The 10,915-nt window shown below is 47.8% G+C and overlaps 2 non-coding genes and 1 pseudogene across 2 annotated transcripts; all 3 read right to left on the bottom strand.

Annotated features, from left to right (window-relative positions):
- Positions 1-919: 919 nt before the first annotated feature.
- Positions 920-4,316, bottom strand: LOC149548688 (25S ribosomal RNA). The gene has a single exon (XR_016354921.1). It is a non-coding gene; the product is annotated as a 25S ribosomal RNA (ribosomal RNA).
- A 224-nt stretch (positions 4,317-4,540) lies between these two features.
- Positions 4,541-4,694, bottom strand: LOC149548687 (5.8S ribosomal RNA). The gene has a single exon (XR_016355003.1). It is a non-coding gene; the product is annotated as a 5.8S ribosomal RNA (ribosomal RNA).
- A 706-nt stretch (positions 4,695-5,400) lies between these two features.
- Positions 5,401-7,097, bottom strand: LOC149548686 (18S ribosomal RNA; annotated as a pseudogene).
- Between the last annotated feature and the right edge of the window lie 3,818 nt (positions 7,098-10,915).

The raw sequence follows: 10,915 nt of genomic DNA, 5'->3' as shown, positions 1-10,915 counted from the left end.
TGCAAAAAATTCGGAGGCGATTCGAGTTGGGGTAGCCAACTCGATTTGAGTTCAAAACTTTGGGCGCTAACCAAAAAAATAAGTTGACCGATTTTGTATCACGTACATGAGTCGTCTTCCCTCGCAAAAATTACAAAACCCGGGGACCCGCCTAGAATTTGCAATCGAAAGATTTTTCTACCCTCACAAAAATTTACAAACCCCACCCGCTCGAAATTTGGACTTGGAAGATTTTTTTCGCCCTCGCAGAATTTACAAACCCCACCCGCTCAGAATTTGGCACTTGGAAATTATGAAACCCCGCCCGCCCAGAATTTGGACTTGGAAGATTTTTTTGCCCTCACAGAAATTACAAACCTGACCCACATGGAAATTGCACTTGGAAGACTTTTTCACACTCACGGAAATCACAAAACCCCACCCACAGGGAATTTGGCACTTGGGAGATTTTTTCGCCCTTCCGACAATCGCAAACCCCACCAGCTCCAAATTTGGGACTCGGTAGATTTTTTTCCCCCTTGTGGAAATTTTACAAAACCCCACTCGCTCGAAATTTGGCACTCGGGAGATTTTTCTACCCTGGCAGAAATTTCTACAAAACCCCTCCGTCCCGTCCGAAATTTGGCACTCGGGAGATTTTTTCCGCCTTGGCAGAAATTGCAAACCCCACTTGCCAGGAATTTGGCACCTGGGAGATTTTTATGCCCTCGCAAAAATTGTAAACCCCACCTGCCAAGAATTTGGCACTTAGGAGAATTTTTTGCCCTCCCGAAAATTTTCACAAAACCCCACCTGCCCGGAATGTGGCGCTTGGGAGATTTTTCTGCCCCAGCAGAAATTGCAAAACCCAACCTACTGGGAATTTGGCACCTGGGAGATTTCTTCGCCCTCACAGAAATTTTCAGAAAACCCCACCCTCTCAAAATTTGGCACCTGGGAGAGTTTTCCCATTCTCACAGAAAATTGCAAACCCCACTTACAATACCCCGTCACTTATCTAAGTCATCTGCAAAAGATTCTTCTCGCCGACCGCTTGAAATTAATATCCAAGGTTGCTCCAACAGGCTAGTGTGCCGATCGGAGATGGCCAATGACACGAGCCCATGAGAGTGGAAGAGCACCCCTACTGCGGGTCACGATGCAATCGGAGAGAGATATGCACCGCATCTAGTGTGGATTCTGACTTAGAGGAGTTCAGTCATAATCTGACACACGGTAGCTTCATGCCACTGGCTTTTCAACCAAGCGCGATGACCAAATGTGTGAATCAACGGTTCCTCTCGTACTAAGTTAAATTAATATCATGGCGCAGATCATCAGTAGGGTAAAACTAACCTGTCTCACGACGGTCTAAACCCAGCTCACGTTCCCTATTGGTGGGTGAACAATCCAACACTTGGTGAATTCTACTTCACAATGATAGGAAGAGCCAACATCAAAGGATAAAAAAGCAATGTTGCTATGAATTCTTGGCTGCCACAAGCCAGTTATCCCTATGGTAACTTTTCTGACACCTCTAGCTTCAAATTCTGAAAGTCTAAAGGATTGATAGGCCACGCTTTCACGGTTTGTATTCATACTGAAAATCAAAATCAAATGAGCTTTTACCCTTTTGTTCCACATGATATTTCTTTTCTCGTTGAGCTCATCTTAGGACACCTATATTATCTTTTAACAGATGTGTCGCACCAGCCAAACTCCCCACCTGACAATGTCTTTCGCCTGGATTGGCGCGCCTAGACGCACCTTAAGGCCAAAAATAGGGGCATTGCCCCATCTCTGCCTCACGAAATAAGTAAAATAATGTTAAAAGTAGTGGTATTTCACTTGCACCCGAAAGCTCCCACTTATTCTACACCTCTCAAGTCATTTCACAAAGTCGGACTAGAGTCAAGCTCAAGAGGGTCTTCTTTCCCCGCTGATTCCACCAAGCCCATTCCCTTGGCTATGGTTTCGCTAGATAGTAGATAGGGACTGTGGGAATCTCATTAATCTATTCATGCACATCACTAATTAGATGATGAGGCATTTGGATACCTTAAGAGAGTCATAGTTACTCCCGCCATTTACCCGCGCTTGGTTGAATTTCTTCACTTTGACATTTAGAGCACTGGGTAAAAATCACATTGTGTCAGCATCCGCAGGGACCATCGCAATGCTTTGTTTTAATTAAATAGTTGGATTCCCCTTGTCCATACAAGTTCTGAGTTGATTGTTCGTCGCCTAGGGAAAGCCCTCCGAAGGGGGCGTCCTACATCCATCGCCAGATCGGCACGCGATGGCCCGCCCTCGCCGCGGGAGCAGCTCGGGCAGGTTGCCAATAGCCCATGAGTTTGGGGCATAGACCCCTAGGCCCAGCCCTCAGAGCCAATCCTTTTCCTGAAGTTATGGATCCATTTTGTCAACTTCCCTTACCTACATTGTTCTATTGACCAGAGGCTATTCCCCTTGGAGACCTGATGCGGTTATGAGTACGACCGGGGGTGAACGGTACTCGGTCCTCTAGATTTTCAAGGGCCACCGAAGGCGCACCAAACACTGCGGGATGTGCGGTGCTCTTCCAGTCGCTGGACCCTATCTCTGGTTGAACCAATTTTAGGGTGGGCAGGCTGTTAAAAAGAAATGATAACTCTTCCCAGGGCCCCCCCCGACGTCTCCAAATTTCCTAACGTTGCCGTCTGCTGCCACATCCCGGTTCGAGAATATTAACCTGATTCCCTTTCAATGATCGCACAAAGTGCACCCGTGAAATAGGGTTTCCCCACCTCTTAGGATCGACTAACCCATGTCGAAGTGTTGTTCACATGGAACCTTTCCCAACTTTAGTCTTCAAAGTTCTCATTTGAATATTTGCTACTACCACTAAGATCTGCATCGGGGGCCGGTCCACCCAGGCTCACGCCCAAGGTTTCACAACAACCCTCGCGTCCTCCTACTCATTGGTGCCTAGCACTTTCCCCGACGGCCGAGTATAGGTTGCGTGCTTCAGCGCCATCCATTTTCGTGGCTAGTTGATTCAGCAGGTGAGTTGTTACACACTCCTTAGCGGATTTTGACTTCCATGACCACCGTCCTGCTGTCTTAATCAACCAACACCCTTTGTGGGATCTGGGTTAGCATGCAATTTGGCACCGTAACTCGACTTTCAGTTCATCTTGCATCACCAGTTCTGCTTACCAAAAATGGCCCACTTGGAGCTCGCGATTTCGTGGCACGGCTCAACAGAGCAGCCGCACCGACTTACCTATTTAAAGTTTGAGAATAGGTCAAGGGCATTACGCCCCTGATGCCTCTAATCATTTACTTTACCCGATAAAACTTGCACGTGAGCTCTAGCTATCCTAAGGGAAACTTCAGAGGAAACCAGCTACTAGACGGTTTGATTAGTCTTTTGCCCCTATACCCAAGTCAGACAAACGATTTGCACATCATTATCACTGTGGGCCTCCACTAGAGTTTCTTCTAGCTTCGCCCTGCTCAGGCATAGTTCACCATCTTTCGGGTCCCAACAGGTGTGCTCGCACTCGAACCTTCATAGAAGATTAGGGTCGATCAGCGGTGCACCCCTCGAGAGGGGATCTTGCCAGTCATCTTCCTTGTGCCTCGCGAGTTTTCCCAACCTGCCAACTCACACACATGTTAGACTCCTTGGTCCGTGTTTCAAGACAGGTCAGATGGAAAGCCCGCTGGCCAGCGCCAGGAGCGCACAGGTGCCCGAGAGCCCGCTGTAAAGGCGTGTGCTTTGCTCCTCAACCACTGCGACAGAAGTATTTGTGTGACCAGAAGGTCGCGCTTGTGCCGCCATGACAGCCTGCGCTAGCACGTCCCCCAATTTGAGTGGCAGTTCGACTCACACCATTCTGCATCCGACCGGGGCACATCGCCAGCCTCCATCCGCTTCCCTCTCATCAATTTCAAGCACTCTTTAACTCTCTTTTCAAATTCCTTTTCATCTTTCCCTCATGGTACTTATTCGCTATCGGTCTCTCACCCGTATTTAGCCTTGGACGGAATTTACCACCCGATTAGGGCTGAATTCCCAAACAACCCGACTCGATGACAGCACCTCATGGTGCAACAGGGTCCAGGCCCGATGGGGCTCTCACCCTCTCCGATACCCCTTTCTAGGGGACTTGGGCCTTTTCCATCGCTGAGGACGCTTCTATAGACTACAATTTGATAGGCACGACAGTCGATTTTCATGCTGGGCTCTTCCCAGTTCACTCGCCGTTACTAGGGGAATCCTGGTAAGTTTCTTTTCCTCTGCTTATTGATATGCTTAAACTTAGTGGGTACTCATGCATGACTTGGGGACATGGTAGACATGTAGTAATGCCCGCACTGCGGCAGGCCACTGAGCCCAGAATAAAGTTCCTCTTGAGGAATCGTTCGATCGGTACAAAATAACGCTGGCCTTTGCGAGCCACCACTCGTCGCAACGGATCGACGTACCTCGTGCTCATTTTAGCCGACCATGCATCACTTGCAGATGTGGACGGCCATCTCCGCTCCTCGCTGGGGAGGGAAAAATTTTGTAGTGCGACGCCCAAGCAGATGTGCCCTTAGCCGAGGCCTCGGGCACAACTTGCGTTCAAAGACTTGATGATTAATGGGATTCTACAATTCACACTAAGTATCGCATTTTGCTACATTCCTCATCGTGGTGAGAGCTGAGATATCCATTGCCGAGAGTCATGATTTTGTTTTATTTTTTTCTTTTAGCAACCCAAGCGTGCAAGGCGCTAGCTTGCACTTTGTTCTTTGGATTTCTAAGGTGCGCGATGCACCCGTGTGTTGGGTGTTGACACATCTCGAACCCCGAGTAGCCAATGGGTGCGATGACAAACGCTGTGGTGTGTCCCTGCCCCATCACCTCGCAAAGGTGGGAGGCAACGCATGGGAGAGCCGTGTAAGTGGACAGGGCCCCTACCCCACAAATCATGCAAGTGCACCCATCCTAAACAGAGAACACTCCAAGCGATGAGTCAACACACCTGGGCAAGGCAACGGGGGGTTGCGGCACTCCTGACTTGCCGCCGTCGAAATGACGGATCCCTCACACAGCGCCACACATGCGATCGGACCATGAAATCTCAATGGGGGATGAGGCCCAAACCCCCTCTGAACTGCAACCAAGTAGAGACCTCTCGCTCTGACGTAGATGTTATTCAAAGGCACCGATCCTAATCCAGATTGCATCCGAGTCTCTTCTTCGCCCCGCGGGGAATCCACGCTTTCGATCACGGGCATTTGATGTGACCCTCGACCTCAACGGTGCTGGACCCATAGCTTGGCCATCTAGCACATGATTTTAGGGCCGAGTGTCTGCACATCACCAAGATTTTAGGGGCAAGTAGGAGGCCAGCTCCATCCCCTACACGATTTAGGGTCTCAAACCGACAATGATCCTATCGCAAGTTCAACTACAGTAACCTTGTTACGACTTCTCCTTCCTCTAAATGATAAGGTTCAGTGAACTTCTCAAGACGTCTCCAATAGGAACCATCGTCTTCATCATGATTCGAACACTTTACTAGATTATTCAATCGCTAAGAGTGAGGGGCGGTGTGTACAAAGGGAAGGGACGTAGTCAACGCGAGCTGATGACTCACGCTTACTAGGAATTCCTCGTTGAAGATCAATAATTGCAATGGTCTATCCCCATCATGATGCAATTTGGAAAGATTTCCCAAACCTTTTGGGCTAGGGAGAGAAACTCGTTGGTTACATTAGTGTAGTGCGCGTGCGGCCCAGAACATCTAAGGGCATCACAGACCTGTTATTGCCTCAAACTTCCATGGCCTAGGAGGCTATAGTCCCTCTAAGAAGCTGGCCGCAAAGGGGAACCTCTGCATAGCTAGTTAGCAGGCTAAGGTCTTGTTCGTTAACAGAATTAACTAGATAAATTGCTCCACCAACTAAGAACGGCCATGCACCACCACCCATAGAATCAAGAAAGAGCTCTCAATCTGTCAATCCTTACTATGTCTGGACCTGGTAAGTTTCCCCATGTTGATTCAAATTAAGCCGCAGGCTCCACTCCTAGTGGTGCCCTTCCGTCAATTCCTTTAAGTTTTAGCCTTGTGACCATACTCCCCCCGGAACCCAAACACTTTGATTTCTCAGAAGGTGCTGGCAAAGTCCTTAGAGCAACATCCGCCGATCCCTGGTCGACATCATTTATGGTTGAGACTAGGACGGTATCTGATCGTCTTTGAGCCCCCAACTTTCATTCTTGATTAATGAAAAAATCCTTGGCAAATGCTTTCCCAGTGGTTCTTCTTCCATAAATCCAAGAATTTCACCTCTGAAAATGAAATATGAATGCCCCCGACAGTCCCTATTAATCATTACTCTGGTCCCGAAGGCCAACGGAACAGGACCAGACTCCTATCGCGTTATTCCATGCTAATGTATTCAGAGCATAGGCTTGCTTTGAGCACTCTAATTTTTTCAAAAGTAACGGCGCCGAAACCGTGTCCCAGCCAATTAAGGCTAGGAACACACCACCAGCAGAAGGGATGTGAGGGTCAGTGTACACCCAGAAGGCGGACCGACCGTGACGACCCAAGGTCCAACTATGAGCTTTTTAATTGCAACAACTTAAATATATTGTTATTTATTGTCACTACCTTCCCGTGTTAGGATTGGGTAATTTGTGCACCTGCTGCCTTCCTTGGATGTGGTAGCTGTTTCTCAAGCTCCCTCTCTGGAATCGAACCCTAATTCTCTGTCACTCATCACCAGCATGGTAGGCCTCTATCATACCATCGAAAGTTGATAGGGCAGAAATTTGAATGAAGCGTTGCCAGCACAAAGGCCGTGCAATCTGTCGAGTTATCATGAATCACCAAAATAGTGGGCGAGCCCACGCCAACCTTTTATCTAATAAATGCATCCCTTCCGAGAGTCAGGATTTGGTGCACATATTAGCTCTAGAATTACTATGGTTATTTGAGTAGCAAAGTACCATCAAAGAAACTATAACTGATTTAATGAGCCATCCGCAGTTTCACAGTCTAAAATAGTTCATACTTAGACATGCATGGCTTAATCTTTGAGACAAGCATATGACTACTGGCAGGATTGACCAGGTAGCTTCTAACAATGAGGGGACCCCCAAGACCTGCTGCAGCCAAGGGATGCCCGCCATGATGGGAAATCAAAATTTGCATTCGCTTTGTCATGCATCCAAACATAATCCGCCGCACAAGCAACAAGAATGACGTTCACAGCACATGCAGGACTCGCAACACTCAAAGATTTCACACAAGAGGAAAGTGTCCCATCGTCGATCGGAGAGGGCTAAACAGGGAGCCTCGATTCACAGGCACCTGGGAAGAACATCCCGTACGGAACCCTTTACCCTTGAACTCGCTGTCGCCACTACTCAGAAAGAAGCCTCGAGTCTATACGAGATGGCACCGCACACGTAGCCACCTCAATTGTAAGGCCACTCAGAGACATCCATTTCCCAGGCATATGCCTCCTACATGCCTGTTGAGGTGCACCCACACAGAAAAAATCCTTCTCAATCGCAACAAACATTTTCCCATGATGAAGAGCTGGTTGCCAAAGTGCCAACGGAGACCACCGTGCTGAAGGGTGAAGGGTCGTGCAAGTCAAAAACATGGATGGTTATGCGATTGGCGGGGGCATCACTGTGCACGTAACCACCTCAATTATAAGGCCACTCAAGGGCATCATGTATAACACCCCCTCCACAAATTTATAGGTGATGAGAGCTCGGCCACATACACGGACATGTCTAACCTCTGGAAAATATCTCCTTTCCTAGCACAACCTCGCTAACCATTCCCCATGACACGTGATCTACCAGTGCAGGTACAAAAAAGTTCCTACGGGTGAACACTCTCACACTAGCATTGTCGAACAAGCTTCAATCTCATGCACATGAACATACTGGAGAACTACACCACGAGGGAACCACCCATGAGCACCCACATCTTAGAAAAAAGCATTCGTGTGATTTCTTCCCCTAGACAGACACGTTGGGCCTGCACTTGTCGGAGCATTTCAAAGACGAGCGCTCTGGTTCGCAAGAGCCTAAGAAGAACATCTCGTATGAAACTCGTTCCCCCAAAATACTCAAATCACAAATGCTCGCAGCAGAGTTGTAATGCAAAGATGTACACCACGCACGCGACCAAGTAAGGACACTCAGAGACATCCATTTCCTAGGCATATGCCCCCTACATGCTTTTTGGTGCACCCCGTACAAATGGCCATACTTCGACAAGCCCTCCCAGAATTTCGCATTTGAAGAGAGATGAAATGCCTTGGGCTTTTTTCCACACAATGCAAACACTGAATGCTCTCTTTAGGGGGGAGCTGAAGAAGAGTATCTCCCGTAGAACCCATGAGCCGTAGCTGTTCGGATCGCACAGGGCAGGACAGGGCATGGAGAGTTTCCACATCCAAACAAAAATTATCGGTAATACTCTACGCTTCTACTGGCCTAGACCACAAAAGTTGTCACGACAGTGCCATGCACTTCTATAGGATGAGACAGTGAAGAGGCAAGCATGCACTGAGAATGCACTAGCAAATAAATTATGCAGCAACCAAACCTTTTGTCAGCCCCCCTCTCAATCCCAAGGCTCTACCAATCGGCAAAAACTTAGGGTGGAGACCGGACCTTGACGAAATTAGGGATGTCGAGCAATGCACCCATGTAACCATCTCTTTCCTTCTTGCCATCTGGGCAGGATAAAAATGCAATGATAGAACGTGCCAATGAGATGGAGCCCTTGGCTAAAAGATACAACTCCATACACACTCTGCAACAAGCGCATCTTAGAATCGAACACCAAATGTGTAGTGCGTTGCAAGCCATGTAGAGACCTACATATAGGGTATATTCAACAAAACAAAGTGACAAGTACTTCCCACCAGCTCTGCCACTGCGATATTACCGAATGGGATATATACTCACCGCCATAGATTAATGACCATCATTACCGTCTCGGAATAGATACAAGCACATCGAGCTTCATCTGATCAACTGGATGAATTTCACCTTGAAGGGGCCCAATCCAAAAGTTTGGGAGATCATCTCCTAGAACTCTCAAGAACAAGGCCCATCTTACATGAAAACTTTGCTACTGCGCAAACATAGGTTGCAATTAAAGAGAAATTGCAAGGCCGTCACAATGGCCCAAGGCCAATGGTCCGACTAAGTAAATTTTCTCTTGCAATCACCATGCTGCCATTCACAGAGAGATCTCCCCATTCACTTGTGACGTGATGCATAATCCAAGTGCTAGACACGAGCTCGCCCTTGAAAGGCCACTTTCCAAGGCATCCCTCGATGACACATTGGAACGACAACTACTGTCAAACAATTCCCAATGTTGTGCCGATCGAGTTGGCACAGAGGCGACCTTGGGGAGCTCTCGCATAGCAATCGGGATGTGCTTTCGTACCCATCTCTCACAAAGACAAATGTTAGCTATGAAAAAATTTGGAATCCAAGGGCTCGCATCCATCGATATCGTCGGCACTGGGTCTATATACAAAGGCCATGGAGAGGTTTCAAGAAGAGAAGCCCCCCCTGCTCGCTCGCACAAACATCCCAAATTCTAGACACAAGCTCCCACCCTTAGCATCACTCTCTAGATCACCACAATGAAACACATTGGAATGACAACCGCTGTTGAACAACTCCAAAAATTGTGGCAATGGAGTGAGAAAGAGGAGCAACTTTGGGGAGGAGGCGCATAGCAAACGGGCTGCTCCTTCATTTTGCTCTTATATACAAATCTGATGTCATTGATTTCATTTGGAATCTGAGGCTACATTCATCCTTGCCCACATGAGCAATGGCTCTTCTGATCAAATGGCCATGGGGAGCTTTCGATAACAAAGGCTCCCTTATCACTTGTGATGTGCAACCCAACTGCTAGACGATGACTCGCCCTTTAGATCGCTTCCCAGGCAACCACCACAACGGCACCATTGGAACGACAACCGCTGCCAAACCATTCTGAAAATTTTGTGCCAAAGAAGTTGTTACAAAGAGAATGACTCTGGGGAGAGAGCACTCGCATAACAAAATCAGGATGGCTTCATGGCCCTTCCAATAGAGAAATGATGCTGGTGCCAATATTCAAAATCTAAATAACTTGTCTTTCTCGACCACCAGCACCAATTCTATTGGGGAGGGTCGCCGAGAGCTTTTGTTATCAAAGCCTCCCATTGGAGCCATGATAGGCACACAAAAAATTTTGCTAGAGTGCCAAGCACCCACCCACGTCATGGCTAGATACAAGGGCTCACCATTAGATCAACTTCAAAATCACAGAACAGACGCGGTGTAGAATAGCAACCGCTGCCAAGTCTCTTCCATAATTGCATTGGTTGAGTGATCAAAGAAGGTGATCTAAGAGAGGGTCCAAGCATAGGCATTCGTTGGGGGATTCACGCTGATGAAATAAATTTATGCAATACCCGAGCAACACTGGACGGAGGCGCTAGACGAGGGCTCCCATTTTAGATCAAGTTTTAAAATCACCAAGAAGACTATGTGAGGGCTTGCAACCACTGCCAAACCTTTTTCCAAAATTGCACCAGCTAAGTGACAAGAAAACATGATCTAAAGGAGAGTCCAGGAATACCACCCTCAAGGGTAGGCTTCATGCCCCTCTAATTGATTCAACATCGGCGTCCACTGTTTCAAAATCTGACATATCCATCCACCCTGACAGCGGCGTTGAATCAATGAGGGGGGCACGGGAGAGGCTCACAGCAACCACCTCTCCCATTGTAGCCATGATAGGGATGCAAAAAATTTTGATAGAGTGCCAAAGCACCCACCTCATGGCTATAGACAAGGGCTTGCCATCAGATCAACTTCGAAATAATAGAACAGACGCGGTGTAGAATGGCAACCGAT

This window comes from Cupressus sempervirens, chromosome 7 (genome assembly GCF_028749045.1).
Source record: "Cupressus sempervirens isolate cs-2001-9-10 chromosome 7, ASM2874904v1, whole genome shotgun sequence".
Classification (NCBI taxonomy): domain Eukaryota; kingdom Viridiplantae; phylum Streptophyta; class Pinopsida; order Cupressales; family Cupressaceae; genus Cupressus; species Cupressus sempervirens.
This window is presented reverse-complemented; position numbering and strand designations above follow the sequence as displayed.